This window comes from Centruroides vittatus, unplaced genomic scaffold, assembly GCF_030686945.1.
Source record: "Centruroides vittatus isolate TY-2023 unplaced genomic scaffold, ASM3068694v2 contig_5, whole genome shotgun sequence".
Taxonomy (NCBI): Eukaryota; Metazoa; Arthropoda; class Arachnida; order Scorpiones; family Buthidae; genus Centruroides; species Centruroides vittatus.
The window spans coordinates 775,337-800,604 of NW_027122286.1; the positions used below are offsets into that span (position 1 = coordinate 775,337).

Here is a 25,268-nt window from a genome sequence, read left to right on the forward strand (position 1 = left end):
CAGTATCTATCCTGTTAAGTCATACGCTGTGAGGCGTGTCCATTTAATCAATATTTATTAGTTTCCAGTCAGGCAATTCATTTGTCGTTTGGAACTGATTTATTTATCAATGAGGATAAGGTTGATTCTCCCGAAAAAGTTACGAAAAAGTATTTTTAAATTGTCCTATTTTAAATTTATTTAATAATGTTGCCTGTTTTCGTTATAACTTTAATTTTTTGACTTTATATTTTCGACTGTTTAAAACTGTCCCAGAGCAATTCAAATATGTTCCGTGCAGAAGATTTGAATCGAAAACATTTATCTATTTTTTAATTTGTTTTTGTTAATATTTCTTCACTAAGAGCCAGTAAAATGGATTATTTATTAACCCATAAGTAAATGCAGAGCCGTAACTAGGGTTTTGGACGCCTATGGCCAAGAATAAAAATGGTGCCTTTTTAATTTTTATTATTAAAAATATAATTATTTTATTCTAAAAAAAGCTATTATAAAAAATTATCTAATGACATTGAAAATACTATATAAATATAAATATAAAAATATTTTTGTGTTATTAATTTCGAATACATATTATTCCGAAACCTTCTCGTTGGCGCCTTTATTAAATCGGCGCCTATAGCGGGGGCCACATTGGCCATACCCTAGTTACGGCTGTGAGTAAATGTACCCGAAACAGTTTATGCAAATGCATGTTATTTAAATTTTACATGCTTAAAACAATCGAATTGAACACGTTCGAACATGTCCCGTATGCATCTTTTATTTGCATTAATGCAAGTTTGTGCTGCTCTTCTATAGGCTGTTTTACCTTTAGCGTGCTGATCTAAAGCTATATATAACAGAATAATGTAATATTGAATGCTTTTTAAAATAGCTTCTATGTAATTAGTTTACTGTTTGGTCATCATTAAGAATACAAATTTTGTTTTTATTTGACTGAGTGCAAAAATTGGCAAATTATAGTTATTTTCTTGCTTCTTTTTTATTCATATCAACTATATTTCTTGAACGTTTCTGTAATATACTGTATATATCTATAGGCTTATATATAATCGAGACGAGTTGATAATAATAATATAATAATAATAATAATAATAATAATAATCAGTGCAGAGCCCAAACGGTTAGGAGTTGAAAGTTGAAATTTGGTACACAGTTAGGGTACGTCACGAAGACGCACACTAAGAAGGGATTTTTCGAAATACCTCCCCACGGGGGAGAGGGATAGGATTAAGTCTTAACACTTCCATCAACAATGGAAGTGTTAAGTAACAATAGAAGTGTGAAGTAACAATGGAAATGTTAAGTAACAATGGAAGTGTCAACAATGGAAGTGTTACGTAACAATGGAGAACAAGAGAAAGCGACGTGCAAGATTTACCGGCGCTGGAGAAAAAAAAAGAAAGAAAGAAAAAAAGTAATATGTTAGAACATATTCTATTTTCAAATTTAAACAGATTTGTTCCGTTTTTCTCACCTTTCTTCTTTAGAAAATTCGATGAAAATTAAACGATATAATCAGAACAAGTCGTGAAAATCGAACAATATTACAGATCAAATATCAAACAATTTAAAAATCGAACAATACAGTTCGATTTTCAAATTCGATAGAATTACTTTCTTTCTTTAGAAATACTTAGTTCGTTGATGAAATTACTCTTTTTCTTTTGTGACTATAAAGTAATAATTTTAATCTTCGCTATCGTTACTTTTGCCCGAGCAACGCCGGGCCTACCTGCTACTATATATATATATATATATATATATATATATTCCAGTTTAAAAGAAAAAAACTACCGTATTTTCCGGCGTATAAGACGACTTTTTAACCCAGGAAAATCATCTGAAAAGTCGGGGGTCGTCTTAAACGCCGGAAAATACGGTAATTATAGATTTATTACAAAATTTAATATGAAATTAAAAACAAACAGTAGTATGATGTGACCGGAGGGTCGGCACCTCTTTGATGCCTTCCAGGACTGACACCACCGTGTTCCGATTGACACGGAAGCCGAGACGGCGTGTTTATTCGATGACGCGAGCGGCCGCGTATGGGGGCGATCGGGCGGAATGGAGTGAGAGACAGCGCGTCAGAAATGACTCACGCAGAGACTACGTTAACGAAACAACCTAGTTCATTTACAGAAAAATTTAAAGGAAACTAAATAGACCGTGGGAATCTAACTAATAAGGTTGATATACATAGATGTACAGTACAGTACATGCTTTTGCGAATGCCGAGAGAGAGAGAGAGAGAGTTTACAAAAAAACACGTGGCGATAGATACGTGACGTAGTGGTGAGTCTTCCTTAGGCTGGAGCAACCTAGTTGACCGCGTTGAGTCGGAAAGTTAGGTGACGAGGAGAAGAGAAAGTCCTGTTAAGTGTTAGTCGAAGGATGGGGCACTCACTAATCCGTAGGTGATCAGGTAAATCCAATAAGGGAAAGGAGAAAGTGACAGAGCCAGAGGCAATGTATATAGTAAAACTGAGCGACGCTGCATTATCGAAATAACGGGCGATGACTCGCTAAATTTCTCGGTTCCTTGTAATATTCAACTGAAGAACTTGAGACAATAGTTCGGGAGGTTATGAGAAAGCGTCACTTAGCTGCTGAGAACTTGACAAATGATTAAGTCCCAAGTGTGGAAGTTGACAGTTATCCGACAAAATGGTATTGTTAGAAGGTTATGTTATGATTTAGTTATGTAAATAAATTACATAGTGCTGAGTTTCACAATGGTGCATTAATTATATTAAATAACATAACATCTATTTATGACAAAAACAATGTTTAACAAGAATATTTTCACAGTTTTATGGTATATAAAATGAGAATGTTTGTTAATTCAATGGTTTTAAACATGCCATAAACATAACAGCAGAAGTAGCAATTTTGTAATTAATTTACTTGTAAAAATAATTATAACATACAATTTATATCATAATTTTCTTGCTCAGCATTTCATATCTGAAGAATAAAAATTACATACAATTGTAATAAAATTTTTAATAAATTAGCTTGTTTGTATGAGGCTCTGGCCGGTGCAAACTCCTCAATAAAATTCGCGTTAAAATATTTTAGAATGAAAAAAAGAGAGAGAAACATTTTTGTGTGAAAAGCACGATGCGTAAGTATAAACAATATATTAATAATAATGTAGTGTAAGTCTTAAGATCGACCACTATCAGAATTCAATGTGAATTTTGAGCTTTCCCGCGATTTACCAAGTTGAGATTCTTACACTTAGAAGCGGGAAACCACTTAGAAAGCCAGATCGAGAAAAACGACCAATCGGAATGGGCGAATAGTGACAGAAAATGATAAAAACTTTAAAATTCGAAGTCGGCGACGGCTTTTTCCGAATATTCCAACTTTCAGACCATTTCCTGTTTATCTCTGTGTTGTCTGTTTCTCTTCCTCGGATCGACACATCTTCGGAAATCGACCGCCATCGCTCTGGTGCCGTCAAGACATCGGAGGAACTCTCAATCGTTAACCTAATCGTTAATCGTAAGGGACACTTCTTTTTTTGAGACTATCTTGTATAGAAGAGGAAGAACCAGAATCATTACCGACATTGAACATCCAAAATTGCAAGAATCTTGTAAGCTCCATTCGTGTTAAACAAACGGTTGTTGTAACTGTCGAGTCTGTCTCAGTGCCAGTCGCACCCACGTATGACTTCTTCATCCCTCTGTCAGTCTTGATTTCGGACATCCCGATCGACAACTTCACATTCGTTTCGATTGACAATCTCACATTTGTTTCAATTGGAGTATTGTCTGAAACGTTCAAAATAAACTCAAATAACTTTAGTATATAAAAATTTTTTCAAAAAGTGCTTTGACACCAGTACAAAGAACTTAAATAAATGCATCTGAAATATTAATCAAAAATAAGACTATTGATTAAATCTATTGATTAAATCACATTTTTGTCATTTTTTTGAGATTGAGAGGTGGAGTTACCACATATATCTCTACAATGCATTTAAACACACATCTAAAATATTGATGTCCGATTGATATTACTGATTAATAAATTCTATATTTCGTTAAGTTTATTTAATAAATAGCCATCTGTTACAATTAAGATTCGAATTTGATACTAAAATTTACCAACATACTTTGTTACAAATCTATATTCGAAGTATACTTTCCTAATAATTTATCCTGTTCTATATGCTGCATATATATGTAGAGTTTGCATAAAATATAGTTAAAAGATTATAAAGGTACATATAAATGATAAAGTTCACAATATCCCGATCGTCACATCACCCTGGGTTTTCTAAAATCAAGCTTGGTTTTATCGAGCAAGCTGGATTTTCACCTAAGGAATTGGTTTTACAGATTCGTTCCGGCTCTCTCTCTTTTGCATTATATTGCGATCGCGTCATAACGTCACATATGTTACCTTTTCCGTTCGCGGAGGTTATTAATAAAGTACGGAAATTGGCAATTTCCTCACGATATTTGCTCTCTCTCTTTCTAGTAGAATAGTGAAAAAAAAAATAATAAGGAAGTCATGGAATAGGTTATCTGGAGTAAATATGATTTATTGATATATAAAGGCTACATGCATAGCAAAATTATAAGGATAAATCGTAGCAAGAGCTGTATATGCATAATGCCTGGAGTCTCGTTGTTCGGAGTATTCTGGATAAAGGGGAAAAGTCGTTAGATGAAGAAGGTAACAGGACATATTATAATTTATATTAATAAAATTTTGATTTCGTAGCTATTTCGTTTCTTAAAAAGGATTAAGTTTACGATTTAGAGAATTTTGCGATTTAGGTTCCCCTTTTCGTTACCTTTGGGGGTTGTATATTGTTCCTGCTTTCCCTTGGTGAGCTAGCTTTCCTTTTAGGGATTCGACTTCGTCGTGGAGTTGGAAGGATCCAAGGTCGATCTTCCACAGGTCCTTGACTTCTTAAAGCATAAGAATGAGATGAAGTCGGTTGTTCCCCTTCGATAGTGGATTCTACTTCAGTTTCCTGTTCTCCTTCAGATTCCGATTCCGATTCAGATGTGGGTTCAGATTGTTGTCGTGACATCTCGGAGAAGATAAATTCGTCCCAGGGGTCTAAATAGGAACATTCCTCTGGAAGAGATTGATTGATCGATGTGGTAGGGACAGGTTGATGTAGAGTGTTCAGCTCAAACTCTTGCCGCGCAATTGCGTGCTTGAGGCGATTAGCATGTACTTGCAGTCTTTTCTTGGTAGTTAGGTTTTCAATGATAAAGGTAACAGGGCTTAGTTCAGCCACGATTCGGAATGGCCCTGACCACCTCGGTGCCAACTTTCGTTTAAGTCCTTGAGGTACAATTACTTCGTTCAAAAATACTCGATCGTCAATATGATACGTAGGTATTTTGTGAGTTTGACGATGTCGTGTCTGTCTTTTTCGGGCAGCTTGTTCTGCATGTTTTTGTGCTACCTGATGAGCTTCCGTCATTCGGTATCTAAGTTCTGATGCATAATTGTCTTCAACATCGTATTTAGTTTTCGTGGGACTAGTTATTAGATCAAAAGGAAAGGTTGGATCTCTCCCGTATAATAGAAAGAAAGGGCTGTCGTCTGTAGAAGCATGTATGGTTGTATTATAGGCAAACAACGCATAAGGAATCCATTCGTCCCAATCTCGTTGGTCCTTAGCTACATAATGTGCAATGATATCGATAAGGGTCTTGTTAAATCTCTCCACTATTCCGTTACATGCAGGATGATATGCGGTAGTAAGAAGTCGTTTTATTTGTAATAATTCGCATACTTCCTTAAACATCTTAGATATTAGATTCGGTGCGCGGTCAGTAAGTAATTGAACAGGTGTGGAATGTCGTAGGACGATATGTGTGACAAATGCTTTCGCAATAGTTTTGCTCTGAATATTCGGTAAAGGTATGGCCTCGGCATAACGACTGAAATGATCGATGAAAACAAGTATATATTTGTTGCCATTTGACGTGACAGGTAAAGGTCCTACTACATCCATAGCGGTACGTTCGAACAATCGTGTTAGAGGAGGAAATAGCTGCAATTCCGCTTCTTGTCGTTTGTCCTTTCTTTTCATTAAAGCACAACGTTGACAGCTCTGACAATAGGTTTTTATATCCTGTTTCATTGTTGGCCAGTAGAACAGCGATTGAAGTTTTTGTTGCATTTTCTGTGATCCCAAATGGCCTCCAATAGGTGTGTCATGATGAATTCGTAAGATGTAGGGAATTAAGATGGACGGAATGACTAGTTGTTCTATGATTTCCCCTTGAGGGGTAGATTGTTGATGATACAACACTCCTTCTTCATCTAGGAAATAATGTTGTGTCTGATCTGGAGACGTATCGCTTTCTAGATAATGAATAATGGTATTCCATTTCTCTTCCTTTCTCTGAAATTCGCCAATTTGGGACTTTGAATAGATTGGGTCGAAGTTGTTGGCAGTCGAAATTTGTCGAATAGGAATTCTACTTAATGCATCTGCATTTTTATGACAACTTCCGGCTCGATGTTTGATATCAAAGTCAAATTCCTGTAAGAAAATGACCCATCGTGCAACTCGAGAATTTGAAGTAGAGTCTTTATTACTGATAAGCCATCTTAATGGTCGATGATCCGTTATTATAGTGAATTTTCTCCCATACAGGTATGGTCGGAAGTATTTGGTGGCCCAAACTACCGCCAAACACTCCTTCTCCGTAGTACTATAGTTCTTCTCTGGTTTTCTTAATATTCTGCTAGCATATGCGATAGGTTTTTCTCCGTCTATTTCTTCTTGAGACAAGACCGCTCCAATTGCTTCGTTTGATGCGTCTGTGGATAGAATAAAGGGTTTGGAAAAGTCTGGAGATTTCAAAAGAGGAGCTGAGGTGATTATTTCTTTGAGTCTCTCGAAACTGCGTTCGTGTTCTTCTTCCCATTGGAATTTGTTATCCTTTTTCAACAAATCGGTTAGAGGTTTTGCTATCTTTGCATAAGAATCAATGTGTCTTCGGTAGTAACCCGTTAATCCAAGGAACGATTTGACATCGTGTTCGTTTGTAGGACGAGGGAAGTTCAGAACACATTTTATTTTATCTGGATCGGGTCGTATTCCTTCAGCCGAGACATCATGTCCTAAGAATTTTATTTGTTGTTGAAGGAAATGACACTTCTTGGGTTTTAATTTTAGACCCGCTGTAGCCAGTCTCTGAAAGATTTGTTCTAAACGAATTAGATGCGTTTGGAAATCGGAGCTAAAAGTTAGTATGTCGTCCATGTAAACTAGACAGGTTTTCCCCTTTAAGCCATGTAAGATAAAGTCTGCGGCCCTTTGCCAAGACGCTGGGGCTCCGCAAAGGCCCATTGCCATGCGATTCCACTGGTAATGACCATCAGGGGTTGAGAACGCTGACTTCTCCTTGTCGCGCAATCCTAATTGCCAGAATCCTGATAAGGTATCCATTGTCGAGAAGTATTTCGCCCGACCTATAAGACTAAGCGCTTCTTGCACCAAAGGTAAAGGATAAGGATCTGCCCTTGTCACTTTATTCAGCCTCCTATAATCTACCACAAGACGCCATGTTTGATCCTTTTTCTTCACTAACAAAGCAGGGGCTGACCAGGGAGATTTAGAATGTTCTATTATACCCTGCTCCAATAGTCCGTCAATGATTTTATTCATCTGTTCTCTTTGAGCATAAGGTATCCTGTAAGGTGGTTGATACACAGGAGAGGCATCTCCGGTGTTTATCTCATGTTCTACTACTGGACAATATCCCAAATCATAGTCATTCGCGGCAAACACATGCCTATATTGGTACAATAGATCTAATAAGGGACGCTTCTTGTCCTTTCCAATGTGGGTCCAATCGAATAGTTGACCGAATTCCTCTTTCGTTAGAGTTGCAGTTGCACTCGAATTCTGAGCGTCAGTAGATCTGATTGTGTTCGGGTTATCTTCTTCCTCTACTGCCTTGTGGAAGGTTCCTACACACTCGCCTTTGGATAATTTCCTTGGTTGAGTAGATAGATTCATGATTCGGATGGGGACTTGGCCTCCTTTTCTCGTCTTTACTAAGGAATCGACACCTAGGACACCCTCTGGATTAGATATTCCCGATTCTATAACTCCTATTTCTCCTCTCCGTTTTACTCCGGATATTCTCGCGGTAGTAATAATCTCTGTTCTTGGAGGAAGATTGCAGTCTGTTATCAAGATTACCTCTCTTGCCTGTTCTTTAGGAATAGGTTGTTGTGAAATATTAGATTTGTCGTTTTTCATAATTATAGAGTTAGTAGGAGGTCGTATAAACGTACCCTTACGAGTTCGTTTCCCATTTCCTCGGATTGATCGTGTTGTCTCCACTTCTGGCTTCCGAAAATCTATTTCCTCTCCTCCTGGAAGTATTATTTTCTCTCTTGCTAAATTTATGAGAAGTTCTTGGCCCTTAATTATATCTCGTCCTAATAGACCGTCAAAAGGATGAGGTATTTGATCGTCTACTACATAACAGGAGTAGTCGAATTGTAAAGGTCCTATTTGAAACCGGAACCTTATAGTTCCATACGTTCTGATGCCATGTCCCGTGACACTTTGAAAGAGTATTCTTCTTCCCCTTTCATTAAAATTGATTGTAGTTGTTTTCTTAGCGAAGGTTCGAGATATAAGTGTTACCGTGGAACCAGTATCTATCGCCAGTCGAGCTGGATAATCGTTGATTGAACAACACAGACTAGGTTCTAGATTATCGCCTATCCTTCTAGCTCCTATTCGATTTCGCACTCCCAATTCATCTCCTTTTTCTTGTACATCTAAAGTCATGGTCTCAGATCGGATATTTTTTTGAGGTCGACGTGTGTGTGTATTATCGTTCCTCCATCGCCTATTATTCTGTCGCCAATTCATTTTGTTTATTCTCCCCTGTGGTGGGTTTTGAGTTGGCGCTTGAATTAGATTAGGTTGGAAGTTGCCTCTTCGTCTGCCTGGTAGATTGTTTGATCGATACGGTCGGCTTCTGCCGCGCGCTCCCCTGACAGATGAATCAAATCGAGAATACCCATGTCCTCCTCTCGAGGAATAATAGTGTCTTCCCCTGCTTACTGGATGTGTGAATCCACGCCGCTGATGATCCTCCTTTAATTTTAGTTCGTTTAATTGGCTTAGTATGTTAGCTAACGTCGCTTCGAGGTTACTTGTGCGTTCGTCCTCGGGACTGGTTATTGCCCCGACTATCCCTTGTGATTTCCCGGTCAACTGCTCTATAGTTTCCTCGCTGATTGCCACTTTAACTGCTTTATCAAAGGAATCTGGTTCTCTAGACATCACCCGTCTTTTAATTCTATCGTTGAGACCGCTTAAAAATTGGGCGAGTAGCCGCTCGTCTCGCTCTTTATTTTGGCATCGCTTGATTATTTCTGTTTCGCGAGCATCGGCCCCTGTCTGTTCGATTATGGTCTCCGATACTAGGCCTTGCAACCGAACTGCGTACGTCTGTACGTCCTCGTCGCGTTTCTGAATGCATGCATGGAATTTCTGAAGTCTAAGCGAGTATGGTTCTTTCTCAAAGCGTAAGATCATTTGTCGTTTGAACTCCTCGTATGTATCAATTGCTCGCATTCGCGCATCCTTCCATGCGAAATCCCTCGCTATGCCCGTTAATTTTAACTTCGCGACGCCGAGACTTTGTGCCTTAGTCCATCCAGTTAGTTTTGCTATTTCGTCTAGCGAGTCAAAGAAGTCCCTGATGCGCAATCCTGATGTGTCGCCCGAAAATGAGGGGGTTAAGGGAATCATTCCGGATAATCCCGAAGGTGCACTTCCTCCCGGATTCTCTCCACCTTGAGCCTCCATTCTTTGTTAGATTATTTCCTTCAAAACAAAATCCCACTTCCGGGACACCACTGTGACCATAGGGCCGGTATCTCTTTGATACCACGTCAGGATGACACCACTGTATCCTTAGATTGATACAGAAAATCAATTGCGCGAGCGGTTACGTATGGGTTAGACCCGGAATGAAGCGAGTGGAGAGGATGACGGAAAGAACGCACCCAGAGATTTATATATAAAAATATACCCGTTTATTTTTTCCATAGGACTAATTAGATACAAGCGATTACTTTACAGAGAGACACGTGATAAGGTACATGGCTCACGATCCGCGAACATAAATTCTACGCGGATTAGAGAGAGAGAGAGAGCTTACAAATATTCGCGTGTAGGATAAATACCTTAAGATATGTAGTCGGATGTCGATGTAATAATCGATGATATCCTTATAGACCGTTGTAGGCGTTCGGGCTAAGAATAAATGATCTTGTAGTAGATCGTCGGTAATGACTCTGTCCACTAACAGGTAATAGTTGTTCAGATAGGAAGTGTAACGATGACAGTTCGGCTTGAATATAGATGATGAGGGAGGATCGGCGGCGACAGGTAACTATCCTTTTGAGCGCACAAACACACGGTCAGTAACAACTTCTCGTCTTACTCATCGTACTCCCTTTTTATATGGGGAGGGAGTTTGCAGGCCCTTCTTTGATTTCGTCAGAAGAGATGATCTTCTTGGACCAATAAAATTATTGGTGACGTAGTCGTGTCACCGAAATTTGACTCATCTTAACAAGGAACTCAACTCGTGGGAATCGAGTTTAAACTGTTCTTATCAACAGAATTTATCAGTTGATTTCCCGTTTAACTAACCCTTTTTGGTCTATTTCGTTCCGTTTTTGTATAAAATGTAGAGTTTGTATAAAATATAGTTAAAAGATTATAAAGGTACATATAAATGATAAAGTTCACAATATCCCGATCGTCACATATATATATAGTCATTCTTTGAGATAAAGTAAAGTTTATTAATCACCCGACACCGCAAGTCACAATCGCGTAAGAACACAAAAAAGAACATTGAAGAAAACATGCTGATTTAAACAAAACCCATAACAGAAATTGAAAAAAAAGAGAAGAAAAAGAAACGCGTATATACTAAGTGAAATCATTACAGTTGTTGTTACAGCATCTTGCTTATCATATCAACGAGTGTACGTCGCGCAATCTGTTTACAATATGGTAAGAGACAAGTAAACTGTCACATTTAGAGAGTCCAGAAAAGTCCAAGTTCAGTTAATCGCAGGTATCAGAAAGTAAAAGTTTGTAATTTCTTTTAACCTGTGAAAATTTTTAAGATTAATCGAAAAGAGATTCAGATGACATGTCATTCCAAACTAGCCAAAGCAGCTTGTTGTTGGTAGAAAAATCTAATGTCTTCCAACATTGCGTGGTCAAAAACGTAGAGCCGAACCCCGTTACGTATCCCACAGTGGGCAGCAGTCGATGTCTAAGCCATCGAAACCTTGCAAATACACATCAAATCGTCCATGTTCAGTCAAGAGTTGAGAAAGTCCAAGTGAAGTTCAAATGAAGTTCTTTCCCATGCTCCGTTTCTTTGGGTTGGTCCGTCGTGTGTATCACGATTCGATATGGTGATCCAGGTTCGATGGAAAGCATACCTCCACACTCAAGTTAAACAATACTTACAGTTTATTTACAAATCAAATATGTAAAGTGTACAAGTTCGAAAACATAGTATATACGGTATAACAAAATTATACGGTATCGTAAATTTTAACTAGACAAACTAGAATTTACTGCTAGTCAAAAATGAATTTGAGTTAAAACTAGTTTTAACTAGACAAAACGGGTTTTAACAAAGACATTCAGTATAAACTAGTTTCAACAAATTTAAATTTAATTTGTATACTAGTACTTTTAATATATTAACAGGACTTATACTGGAAAATATGGATGCAGATATTTTACAGTATAATAAATCCTGTTAATATATATGAAAAGTACAGTACTAGTATACAAATTAAATTTAAATTAAGATAGAAAGGACGCAAAGGCGTAATAATTAGTTTCGACTAGTTAAAACGCGTTCTAACTAAAAACGGGTTTTGACTGTAACATATATATGTTGGAAAGGATCTTTAAACCGAATTTAAAATCTGAGTTTTTGATTATTTTAACTTGAATACGTTTTTAAATTCGGTCCAGTATAGAGGAGTCTCTATGAAAACTCCTTATCTAAAATGGTGGGTAGTGCAAGTGTGCAGCGGCGTGAGGGAGAGGTAGTGCTTTCACGTGAATAGTGAAAATGAAGACAAGGCTCGGTATTTAGGAAGTGTAACTTTGGCTCGTATAAAGATAAAACCTTAAATTTGTATCTATTTGTAGAGAATAACAGAATCTACAATATTTATTACCAATAATAACCGATAAAATAAAATTTCGAAAATTATGAGCCCATGAGTATGCTGAGTTGAAAAAAATTTTCTTATTGTCGAGGAAATTTGAAAGGAAGTATGGACAGAAATGTAAATCATTGAAAATAAAAATTCAAAGGAATCAGAAAAGCTCAAATTGACTAATTCCGAACGATACAGATTGTAAAGAGTTAGCAAAAAACCGAAAGCGTCAACCCGCCTGACCTGATGCATATAAATTGGAATGTGATAACCAGTAAGACTTTAAGAAGAGTAAGATGTAAATGTTATTCATTTACCGTATTTTACGGACTATAAGACGCTACGGACTATAAGACGCACCTTAATTTTTAAGCAATTTAAAAAAAAAAAAATACCTATAAGACGCTACGGACTATAAGACGCACCTTAATTTTGGAGGCAATTTTTCGAAGAAAAAAGTGCGTCTTATAGTCCGTAAAATACAGTACATCTTACCCTTCCTCTGATAACACAAAGACGGATTCACGCCTTAAATGACCTCGATTCCATGCACAATTCATCTCCAATTTTTTGTTGTTTTATAATCATGCATTAAGCCTACTTACGACTCCCATATTTCTTTTTAAAGAAGCAATAATTAACAATTAACAATGAATATTATCTTGATCACAAAATTTTTTTCCTTTCACTGTGTTGTGTAAGCTGTAGACCGCCACGAGGAGTTTTCCAGGCTTTTTTTACGTCTAAGACCCAAATAGGGACGTTTTCCATAAAGCCGGGGCCAGCGCTACCGTATGGACAAAAATCATAAATTCATCAATTTCATAAATTTATATAAAATTTTCTGGCATACAATTTAGTCAAATTCAAAATGAGTCACCACTACTACGTATGATTGACAATAACACAAACATTTATAGTGAAAGACTAATGTTACAAAGGTAAAATGTTCACAACGACAAAAAACAACGATACGGTGATTAACAAATTTTCAAACGCGTACAACTAAGAGTTCGGACAGTCACCGAATCCGTAACCGGTCCGTTGGAAGAACAGCTTGCGACCTTCCTCGCACAGATGTATCCGCAGTAGAGTCCTCGAGTCTCTTTAGCACACCTAGCACTTGTCAGTCCAAAAAAAGCTCCACACCTTTCCAAGTTCGAAGGGAACCCTTTTCCCGCCTAAAGATGCTGTTTTTTTACTCGTTGGAGTTAATCGGCTCTACCAATCAGCGCCCGATGTCTCCAGCTCGTCCAGCCGACATACGATCTTCGTCAGCCAATCGCCGATCGTAGATTTCAAACACCCGGCTGTTTTCCCAACCGTTGTTCTTCTAACGGTCGCTCTCCAATGGACTTTGTAATGACCATCGGTTTGAATTACGAAACTTACGTTATAACAAGTTTTGGCGGGAATCGCGTGTCTCGGGGATTCCAGCCACGACAAATTTAAAAAAAAAGATTTTTATTTACATTACACGGCGCAAAGTAAATATTGATTAAAGGAGCACTTCTAATTGCTATGGCATTTCAAAACAAAATTTTTTAAATTTTATATAGGGAGATAAGGTTCGTCAAATACATGTCCTGCCCCAGGAGGGCATACGCTCTAGCGCCTGCCCTACTCACTGACTGTCTTTAATTAATAAGCTTATGTCAACATCAGGACGTTCCGTTACTGCCGATACCAATACCATATCGATACTTCCTTCTATATCAAGTACTTTTGTACTCGATACTTTTGGTCCGATACCGATACCGGTGTCGATACTTTTCCTCGGGTATCGGATCTGGTATCGTTACATCGCCCTGTAAACAGGTAAGTAATGTAATTATTTAATCCGAAACAGGATTTTGCAACCGAATCAGAAACGAAATGAAATTTTACGCTACTTTCGGTTAAGATGAACTTATATGAGAAATAGTAATGACCAAAAATTAATATATATATTGTCAGATTTAATTTCCAAATCTATATACGCTTAGAGTTCTGATTACTATTTATAAATAAATATTCAGTTAATCCAGTGGCGTAGCGTAGTGGGGGAGGCAGAGGCGGGCCGCCCCGGGTGGCACTTTTAGGGGGCGGCATTTTTTCACAATAAATAATAAAAATATCTTGTAAAAATTTGAACCATTTCATTTCGTATTTTTGTCGCACCTACGATTCGGACCGATTGAAATGAGCACGGAATTTTTCATTACTTATTCTGTGACGAAACTGGGGAATCCCCTTTCTTTAAATGAATGTATAAGAATAACATCTTGCTCATTGTAGCGACTGACAACACGTCTGTACTGACTTGTAGGGATTCCCCGTATCATATTTAAGAGGGAGCGAAATTTTCCTCCTCCCCGGGCGGCTGACACCCACGCTACGCCACTGAGTTAACCATTATACAATACTTTTGTTGTTAATCAACTTGATTTCAATGATATTTAAAATGAGCTTCAATTTGTATATACTTGTTTGCACTGACATTTATAAAATTTGAACACAACTAAGAACTTTCAATGTAAAGACACTGTTTTACCTCTTCACCAGTGATTTCTATTCCATATATAGTAAAACTCAGAGTCCATTAACAGGACTGTAGACCTGAAGCTTCTTTTATGTACTGTACGCATGACATAATGCAAACTGACGTACTGACTGGCGCATTGTCTTCTGAACAATATAGCATGGATTCAATTCCCTGGAGTAAACAACAGAATATTAATTACTGGTCTGAGGCCCAATCGCCTTCAATGTGATCAGTATAGAACACATATCTATTTCTACGCGGTCCATTTTACGCGATTTTGAAATAACGCGATTAACAAAAGAAAACTAATCCTCTTTTTGGCGATTGATATTTTACAAGGAAAAAACAATTTATTTAAATATTTTTAAATTTAACTTTTCGTTAAAATTGTTGAAATCAATAGTTAAGTTTTTCTTTTTTAAGCACAATATAGTACTATTTTTACCGTCATCAGAGAATGCTGTATGTCGATTTTATGTTTTCTATGCTACCTTGTGTTTACTATATATACGTACGAATAATGCTAACGGTAAGTGATGTTAGAATAAAATAACTCGTGTTTCTTTTGTAAATCGCTTATTTTTTCGTGCCATCGAAGCAGAGGATCAAATAAAGCATTTTCATACGGGATGTGTATAATGTACATTTTTACCAGACATTTTTTACAAGGCGTTCTTTGGAACGTATCCACCGTGCAAAAAATAGATAGGTATAGCTTCTCTGCAATAAAACTACTGAAAGGTGACAGGACAGACTGAACCACGACAGCTGCCAAGATTGGCAGTTTCTATATCCAATACTGATACTGCCCGGTATCGATACTTTTCTGGTACTGGAATATATCTACTCAACACTGATGTACTGTACACTCTGAAACTATATGATATTGACAAATGCAATTCAAAAAATCACCGAACAACTACGTTAAAATGTTCTACTGTGGATTAAAATAAAATTGTATGATTTAAGCTTTCAAATTTCTTTTACAGTGTTTTTCAATCTTATGTATCGTAAAAGAAAAATTATTAAGGTTTTAAATTGCACGTAGACCTTATTATAACAGATGGCGATTTTAGATAAAACTTTATCTATTAATTGATAATTTATATTCTTTTAGTAACTTCATTTTCAATTTTTATCATTTTATCTCTGTATAAATAAAAATTAAATTATCTCATTTTACATTTTTTATTTTAATATTTTATACTATATAACAATAACTTTATAATATTTAATTATTTTTCCGGCTGTTAAATATAGTAAAGGCACAGTAAGGCGATCGGTCAAAAATTTTTTACATTTTTGGACTCAAGGAATCTTAAAGCGTCTAAAAATTTAAAAATAGAATTTAGGGGTAATTTCTGTATGTACAGATGTTAGTGTGTTGGACACAATTTCGTTCACCCTCTTTGAAGTTTAATAACTCCTTTGCTTTTGTGGAAAATTTCTAAAATTTTGTAAGGAGGTTTGTGCATTAGGGAAATTAATGTATTAAATTTTAATGATTAAAAGACGAGGGGAGGAGATAATGGGGTCGTGCGTATTTTTTTTTTAATTTTTTTAAAATTTTTGAAAAAAATTTTTTTTAAATTTTCTTTCTATTTTTGAAAAAAATGAAGGTAACAATAGATAAAATTTAATATAATAAACTGATAAACACTGTGAAAATATAAAAATTCTGTACTATTCGTATATTTCCCGTTCAATTCACAATACTGTACGTGTATATCGGCAAAATATATAAACTTGATGACTTTATTACTATATGTACAGTACTTCCTGTTTATCATAAATACTTCAAAACGATAAGCCCTAAATAAAAATTGAAAATATAAACATAAAACAATAAACACGTTATTCTAAGATTTTTTTTTATTTGCACAAATATCAGTTTTGTTTCGGCCAATGCGATAAATCCTAACGCTAATAAGCTGTTCTGAAAGACATAAATGGAAAATAATGACAATAACACAAATCTTACATCTGTTTAGTTATTTATTAATTTCAATCACGTTCAATCTTAAGCGTTAGATATGCACTGCGCGCCTGCATGTGATATAATCTACTATTCGATAAGAGCGCTGTGTTTGAGGATACTATTGGTGTTACGGCTACATAAAAATTATTGTATATATTTAATACAGATGGTAAATCCTACCGACATTACTTCTATACGTCTTTTTTTGTGGGCTAAATAAAATATACAGTAAAACCTACGTAACCGGAAACGCACAATACCGAATATTTTGCGTGTGGCAGATTTGGGTTTTGAACAGGTTCTTTTTTAACATAGAAAGTTGCTCCGTTTCGAAAAAAATTTTTATGTTTAGGCTGAAATAAGATTAATCTGGTTCTCTTCCTCTTATGCTTTCCACGTCTGGTCTCCACTTTCATCTATCTAACTCCGATCTCGAGATTAAGGAAGGACTGCGAGGGTCGGACGACAGTGGGAATTTATAAGTCTACAATTTTTACAAATTGCAGCCCAATAAGTACCCTTCAGTAACTGAGTAGATTAAATCACCGAACATCGGTCTTGTCTTTGCGCATGGTCAACGAACTGGCCACGTGGAGTTTTCTGGATTTTCTTCGCGTTAGTAACACTTAAATTGAAATCAGCTTTACATGAAAGTCTTTCCGGGATGCATTCTATTTGGCAGAACGCTCACATGTCACGTTGCCGCGTATAAATAAACCAAACCAATTTTAATACTTTTCCTATAAACGCGATATTCAGGTAAACATGCTTAACTACATCCGCTCCCTCCCCTGATTTCATCTCCCCTTAGTAACTCATAAACCCATTACCTCAAACTTCTTTAACTGATAATGCTTAAGATGTTCTAACGTTCAGCCAGATCAATGTACTGTACAGTACGTGCAACGATTTTAAGACACAAAGTAGTGCTCAAAGTCTTTTCTATGCCGATGTTTATTTTTCCTCTTTAGTATCATGGCGACATTGCTTCGTTCAAAATATTCTGTAGTTATACTCTGTTTAATGTGCACTTTATACACATATTAAGTCTTACTGTCAAATTTGCTTCCAGTATTCTTATGCCACAAGTTTCAAAAGTTTTCTTTACTTAGATATTTTTGCTGACCTTTACTTTTTCAAACTGGTTTCACTAGTTTTTTACGGGATCACATAAAAACAATTATTCTCGCATTTTTGAAAAATTTTTATATTTAAACAAGTCTTATATCGAGTCTTTCGGACGTTAATGTTAGCAAATTGGATCACGTGCGGAGTCATCACAACCTATCCAACATGGATCACTTTTCAAATATTAATAGTAGACAAGTATTAATTAGTTATCGTTGACCATCCTCTCTGCCGAGAGGGCAACTACTAATTTTGGTCGAATTGACTTCAACCTACATCTGCAACAGTTCTTTCTTTCTATCGACCCACCGGTATGGTGGCATTCGAATAGGAAAATTACAAAATACGCGGTTAATGGCGAGCACAAAATACGTTTTAAGTGCTTTTTGATGGTGCCAAGTTTCGATATTCAGTCTATTTATTGCGAAATTTGATTGGTTGGCAGATTATCATTTGATATTCGGCTGTGAATGAAACAGTTTGTTACAGTTAATATTAGATGAAAATACGATATCTTAAAAAAATTAGGATATTGTATTTTCAATTGTTGTCTATTTCACCAATGAAATTGTACCATTTCCTACCATTCAGGTATCGTGATAAATACACTGGTAGGCTAAACTAACCAAACTATTTATACGATTTTCGTTTTAATATTTGTTATATTATAGTATTTTATTGATATAACTACAAAGGTTATCTTACGTAAAGCTTTATCACACCAGTCTAACACATTTAAAAATTCTTTATTCCTTTGCAGTATACAATTTAAAAAAGTTTTTAAAAGTTTTATTGGTCACTCGGTGTGATAAATCAAACACTATAATATGAAGGGTTAGAAGTACGAAATAGTCTAATAATCTTAATGTTTGTACTTATTATTTGCCCGAGCAACGCTGGGCTTACCTGCTAGTTATTATACTGTATATAGTTATAATTATATATATTATATAAAAATAAATAATTTTAATGTTTAACTTTTATTTTTAGTCAAATAAATAAATATTTAAGTAAAATATCGTGGTATTTTGTTGTTATTTATAATAAGGCTAACTGAATTTAAATATTAATTCGTTTTATTAACGTTTACAATAATTCATTAATTACTTTCCCGGCACTGTTATATACAATAATTGCAATTCGTTAAAAATGAATCCCGCAAGAATTTTTACATTTTTGGACTCAGTGAACCTTGAAACGTCGGATAATTAAAAAAAAAAAAAAAAAAAATCGGGAATTTTTCTGTTTTTAAGCATGGATGTTACTGTCCGCGTGTTTGTGTGGCTTTGTAGTTTAATAACTCCTGTGCTTTTTGTCGAAAATTTCTGAAACTTTACGGGGAGATTTATGTATTAGAAAATTGATGCTTCAAACTTTGGTTAAACGATGCAGTAGAGAAATAGAGAAGTCATGAATCATATCTCCAGTAGGATCGGCTTAATGCTTTTAATTCGTTATTAGTATTTCAAGTTTTCAAACAATAAAAACTTGATATAAATATTATTTCAAAATTAAAGCTGTACAGTAAAACCTGTCCATAACGGAACCTGATTAAACCCAAAACCTGCCTAAGTGAGAAAAATTCTTCGGAACGGAGCGATTTTTTAATGTTAAAAAGAAACCATTCAAAACTGAAACTCGCTAAACTGGAAAAAATATTCAGTTCTGTGCAATTCCGGTTTACACAGGTTTTTACAGTAACTCGTTTTTCGATGTTTTGTGTGTTATTAAAACTACTTATTATTTTATTTTATGTGAGATAAAAATAAGGGTTTTCAATTCACATTATTTTAAAATTAGGATATCCTATCACTTATTTGGATTACTAAATTCCTTTACACTTGTTAGATGGAGAAAGAGGCGATTTTCGTATTTTATAGAATTAGGCATACCGGAACCAAAACCAAATTTTATTTCTGGAAATATGGAAGAAGTTATTAAGAAGGTAATATAGTAATTTTAAAAACTAAATTTACTGAGAAATATTTAAATGATAATTTTTTGTCCCTTTCTTAATTTATTTTTCTGGAATAGAATAAAGAATCAACGCATGACCTGATGCAACGATTTAAAATTTTATAATTATAATACGCATTACAAGTGGTTATATAACACTCGTTTTCAGACAATTAAACTATTATAACCGTTCACTATTTACATTTAATACGAATTTTACTTACCTTAATTACATTTTAGCAGATAACTGTATGTACCTTAAACTTTTATCTATGAAAAATATTACAAGTAGGGATGTATGCAACTTCGTTAAGGTTAGTAAAATGATAAATGTAAATAGTAAACCATAGAATAATATAATTGTGTAGTTTTAAAAAACAATTATTGTTTTTTAAATATACAATAACCGATCCCATTGCTTGATATTTGTTTAATAATTGTGTAGTTTCATAGAGATTAATGAATGAAGAGAGTGCCACAGACACTCGAAATGCATATTATTATAAAATCTTATTAAAATCGTCGCATCAGATCATGCTTCGATTCTGTACTCAATTTCAGAAGAATAAATGAAAAGAAAGAATTATTAATTAATATCACATTTTCCCCAATTGGGAACCGAAAAACAAAAATTTGTTTATTTAAAATAAACTATGTATAATATATCTACAGCCAAAAAATATTTTCCTTAAAATATTTTCTAAGGTAGGATATTTTGATTTTTTTTAAAACACGTATTCTCTTAAAAATTAGATGTGTCATCTTTTGTGACCAGATTGCTGTTATTCAAACAGTCCTATCTATCTCTATATCTTTCCTTTGGTTTCACCCATTTTCATTGCTTCTTTCGGGTATCAGTTATATATTAATTGTATTAGTTTTTCTTCATACGCTGTTCCATTTTATTATTCTGCTCCATTATCATTTCTTTGTTGCTTTTGTGTTGCATCGTTTTCTTATTTCTTCATTTTATACTTTTATCTATTTTTGTTTTGTTTTTTTTTAATATCCGGTGTATATGCATTTCAGTTGTTTAAATTATTTTAGTTCGTTTAGTGTTTTGCTTTAGTTTTGATTGAGTAAGTCATTGTCGGTCTAATAACGTTTTTGTAAATTTTTTGTTTTATGTCTGACTGGAGGAACGAGCACGTAGGCTACGTACCTGTACTCTACTGTACGTGCTCGTTCCTCCAGATGAAGTCATTCAGACATTTTTCAAGTTTTGTTGTTTTGGCTGTTTGTCGCATTGTTTTTTATCTCGTGTCCTATCTTTCTAGTTGAACACAATGCCGGAATATTAAAATCTTGAATAGCAATGTATGATATTTCCTTCTAGTTCCAGTATACATCGTAATGATTCATTTGATATTTTCATGCATTTTATTTTATAGGCTAAGAATTTGGGTGAATAACTTTTTCAGTAGTCTGCTGAGTGAATAAAGTAGCTTCTGTAAGTTATTTTAAGGTTTGTGTAAATGTAAAATATTGTTCATAAAACGTGATATTTTTAAATCTTTATTTTTGATTCTAATGTAATTACGAGTATTTTATCATGCGAAAATTAATCTACTTGTGGTGTTTCACAATAATCTATTTATAGAACTGATCTTTGTGGAATACCAGTTATGACCACTTCTTTTTTGAGTATTTCGATTTCACTTTTTATAGTTTTCAGTCCTTTTCAATTGTCTATGTTCAGGCTCGCGTTAAATCTGTTCTCTTATTCTATATAAATAAAACTGTTGCGGTCAAAATGTTTGTTGCCGGATCACGGGGAAAACGCCCGAATGTACAGTACTTCAACCAAACTTTATATTTCGAATTTTTCGGCTCAGGAGAAGGATTTTAGATACACATCATCTCAAAATCTACATTAATTAAATTAAACCGTAACAGATTTCTCTCCGTCTCTTTCTTCACTAGATGACGAAATATGAATTAGTACTTCTTGTCAAAGGATTATATATAAAAAAGGTGTATTATTAAAGTTTACTATTATATTCGAAGAACTGACATTAAAAAATAATTTGTTAAAAAGCAAATTCTTCGAGGCATTAAAAAAGTGACGTCGTCATGCTACAAGGCAGTACGTGTACCGTAATTGTGGCTGGTTTTTCGAACTGTTACGTATCGTGTTCGTGATTCGTTTTTTAACAAAATATTTTAAATTAATTTGTTAAACGAATGTTTAATGCATCGTTGAGAAATAATTTGTACTGTTATTCAATAACTAAAGCTAGGACAGTTTAATACTAACTACTACATAAACGTTATAACTATTTACATGGTTTTAGCAACTATTAATATATGCAGGGACGTCAAGAACCTTTATGGGGCCCTTGAGTAGAGCGTGTGCCTTTTCCTTCAGCAAGACCCTTTAATTATTTTTCGAACGAGGGAAACAAGAAAAATTTTTGTTTATCAATGAAAAGCAGTCTTAAAAATTTGATGTTTTTCTTAGTAAAAACTAATAAATTTGTTAGTACAGGTATTTACATCAGTAGGACCATACTGGCCTCCTACGTTTTTTCAGAGCTCGAATATACAGCTTTCGTGGGCTAATGAATCCATGTCCAATGAGATGTGACCTCACCTCTCTCGTGGCCTTGACCAATTGCTATCCTATGAAATATTTTTTCACAAATATAATTATTGCTCTAGATCCCCCATATTCGTAGATGATCGAAGCTGACATCACATGTTCGACAACCAATTTTTTATTTTATTTATGTAGATTATCTTTGTATTTGCTGTATGGTGAAAAATTATACGTTCCTTGAATTACATTAATAATTACCTGAACGATTTGCACCAGTAAACCAAAAGTAACATTACGTGAGGTATACTTAATATATACATAATAAAGGGTGAATCCTTCGTATTTATCGGACTGGATCCACCTATTAAATCTATAGGTGGATCCAGTCCGATAAATACGAATAGATGCAATATGTATCTAAAGTAGTCTATTTGTCATGACGAAAACTTATTTTTGCGTAACGTTACTCTTACGTTACTTGCGTACGTTATTTTTGCGTAACGTTACACAAGTCTATACTTGATAAACACTAATGTTGCGTGTTTTTTCTTCAAAGACACTTGGCAAGTTTTCTATCAGATATCTTTATTCATTCTCGTTGATACGGTACTCTGTACACGTTTCGGGCCCTGCCACTCCTCAGTCAACTGTTGATTATCTTTTTTTAAAAAAATGTAAAATCTTGTTAACTGTATACATTACGGTTGTAAGAAGTTCATCGACTATAAAAAGTGCATTATAACTTCAAAAGTTCGCTGTAAGACATAAAAATAATGAACTTCTTACAACCGTAATGTATACAGTTAACAAGATTTTACATTTTTTTAAAAAAAGATAATCAACAGTTGACTGAGGAGGGGCAGGGCCCGAAACGTGTACAGACAGAGTACCGTATCAACGAGAATGAATAAAGATATCTAATAGAAAACTTGCCAAGTGTCTTTGAAGAAAAAACACGCAACATTAGTGTTTATTAAGTCTAAATTATAAAACAAGACACGGTTTCAAAAAACAAGTTACTCTATCTATTATATAATTTCTTATTCTAACCCAGTTAATAATATTACTTGAGAGTTCACTGTATTGTGAGAAGCAATGTTTAACAAACTGTTAAACAGTTATCGGCTACAATTCGGTGAGAATTTATCACAGGGTCAACGAATGGCTTGAATGGGCAACGAATGGTAAGAAAATTTAAGATTAAAGATCGTGAAATCTTAGTCTAGTCAGGACTGACACCAGATAGAAAGATATTTACGCCTTAACTCGCGATATTAAGATTATAAAATATTTCTAAAAGGAGGGCTATAAATATCGAGTGGGAAGGTTGTAAGTTCGATAGCTAGCCGATCGTAAACTAATTTCAATCAACTTCAAACTTAGCAAATATAAATATATTTAATAATATAATAAAATAAAAAGTACAAAAAAGGAATATAGTAAACATACCATAAAGGTCATGAACCTATTTAAATGTCCTATTAATTAATTTATACAGAGAAAGAGAGTTTACATTAATATAAATATAATATGGCTGTACATGGTTAATATAATTATACCTTATTATGGGATGATGAAGCATTTATCCAAAGCTTGGACGTAAAAACAAATATGTTAGGCAGAAGTATAGGAACTAAAGGAGAGCAGACACAAATTTAAAGATATAGATAAATTGAATAATCCGCGCAGAGTTTGGTGCGTAAAAACCTTTTATACTCGAATTTATCTCCAATGAGGAGTTGGGTTACTTTTCATGTGACAATGAATCTGGTTAGTTTGGAATTTAGTCATAGGATATGATCTAAACATTTTATGGCAATAAATTGTTGAAAAAGGAAACTGTATTTCCTTATCCTCTCAAAAAATGGGAAAGTGTATAATTTCTGCGATAAAATATTACATCGTTTTTGATAATTCATAAAGATTAATGAACATTCAATTCAGATTCTCACAGTAATAAATATATAAAAACAGTAGCAGAAGTGCTAAATGTTTTATGTACCGAACCTTTGCGTGTAATTACCAAATAGGGGCTCTAACTGAAGTTCACAAATCCACTCAATTAATTTTGCAAGTAATTTTTTTTTTTAATTTTCAGATTATAAATTAAGTCAGTGTTTTCCAATTTGTTGGGCGCCTTCCTAGTGAGGCGCGAGAGTATTGCAAACGGACGCGCAGCTTATACCAAATTGGCATCTTTTAATACAGACAAACAAAAAATAGTCAAATCGATGTCGAAAAATGAATCAGCAAAACTGTTATGTTTAATTCACAATTCTCGTCAGAACGACTAGGATAGGAATGCTAAAATTTTGTCTTCACTCTTGCCAAAACATCCCGATAAAAGTGAGAGAATAAGTGACAATAATCGAAGTTAAATGCGGGTAAACGCCATTATATTGCAGAAATATGAATACAAATGGGATGATAGTTTGATGTAGAGAACACCACTAAATGACGTCATTTGTCGGGCACAGAACATTGTTACGCAACGCATGTACAAGCACACAAGACTCAAAGGAATTGTCTTTTAGAATCAAGTTTAGTATAATAATTAGTTTTATAAAGTCTTATTATAATTTTTCGGGGAGTGGTCCGAACCTTTATAATAAGACTTTATAAAACTATAGAGGTTTTCAACCAGCCGGGCAACGACTTCCAGATGTTAATAGATTTAGGTACAGTGGGAGATAAATATCTAGGGGTCGTTTGATGTAATTAGATAATTATACTTTTAATATATTAAAAATATAATTAAGATAATATATACAATAACGATTAATATAAGCTTAAATTAAACTGAAAATTATATAAATATTTATTAAATAAGTCAAAAATTTGAATTTTAATTGCTATATGTAATAAAAAAAAGTAACTTGTTAATTTCGATTTCATTTTTTATTTTAACT

The 25,268-nt window shown here is 34.6% G+C and overlaps 1 protein-coding gene across 1 annotated transcript in view; it reads left to right on the forward strand.

Annotated features, from left to right (window-relative positions):
• LOC136978211 (cytochrome P450 3A11-like) overlaps window positions 1-25,268 on the forward strand; it is a 230,304-nt gene that overhangs the window by 136,951 nt on the left and 68,085 nt on the right. The window lies entirely within an intron of this gene.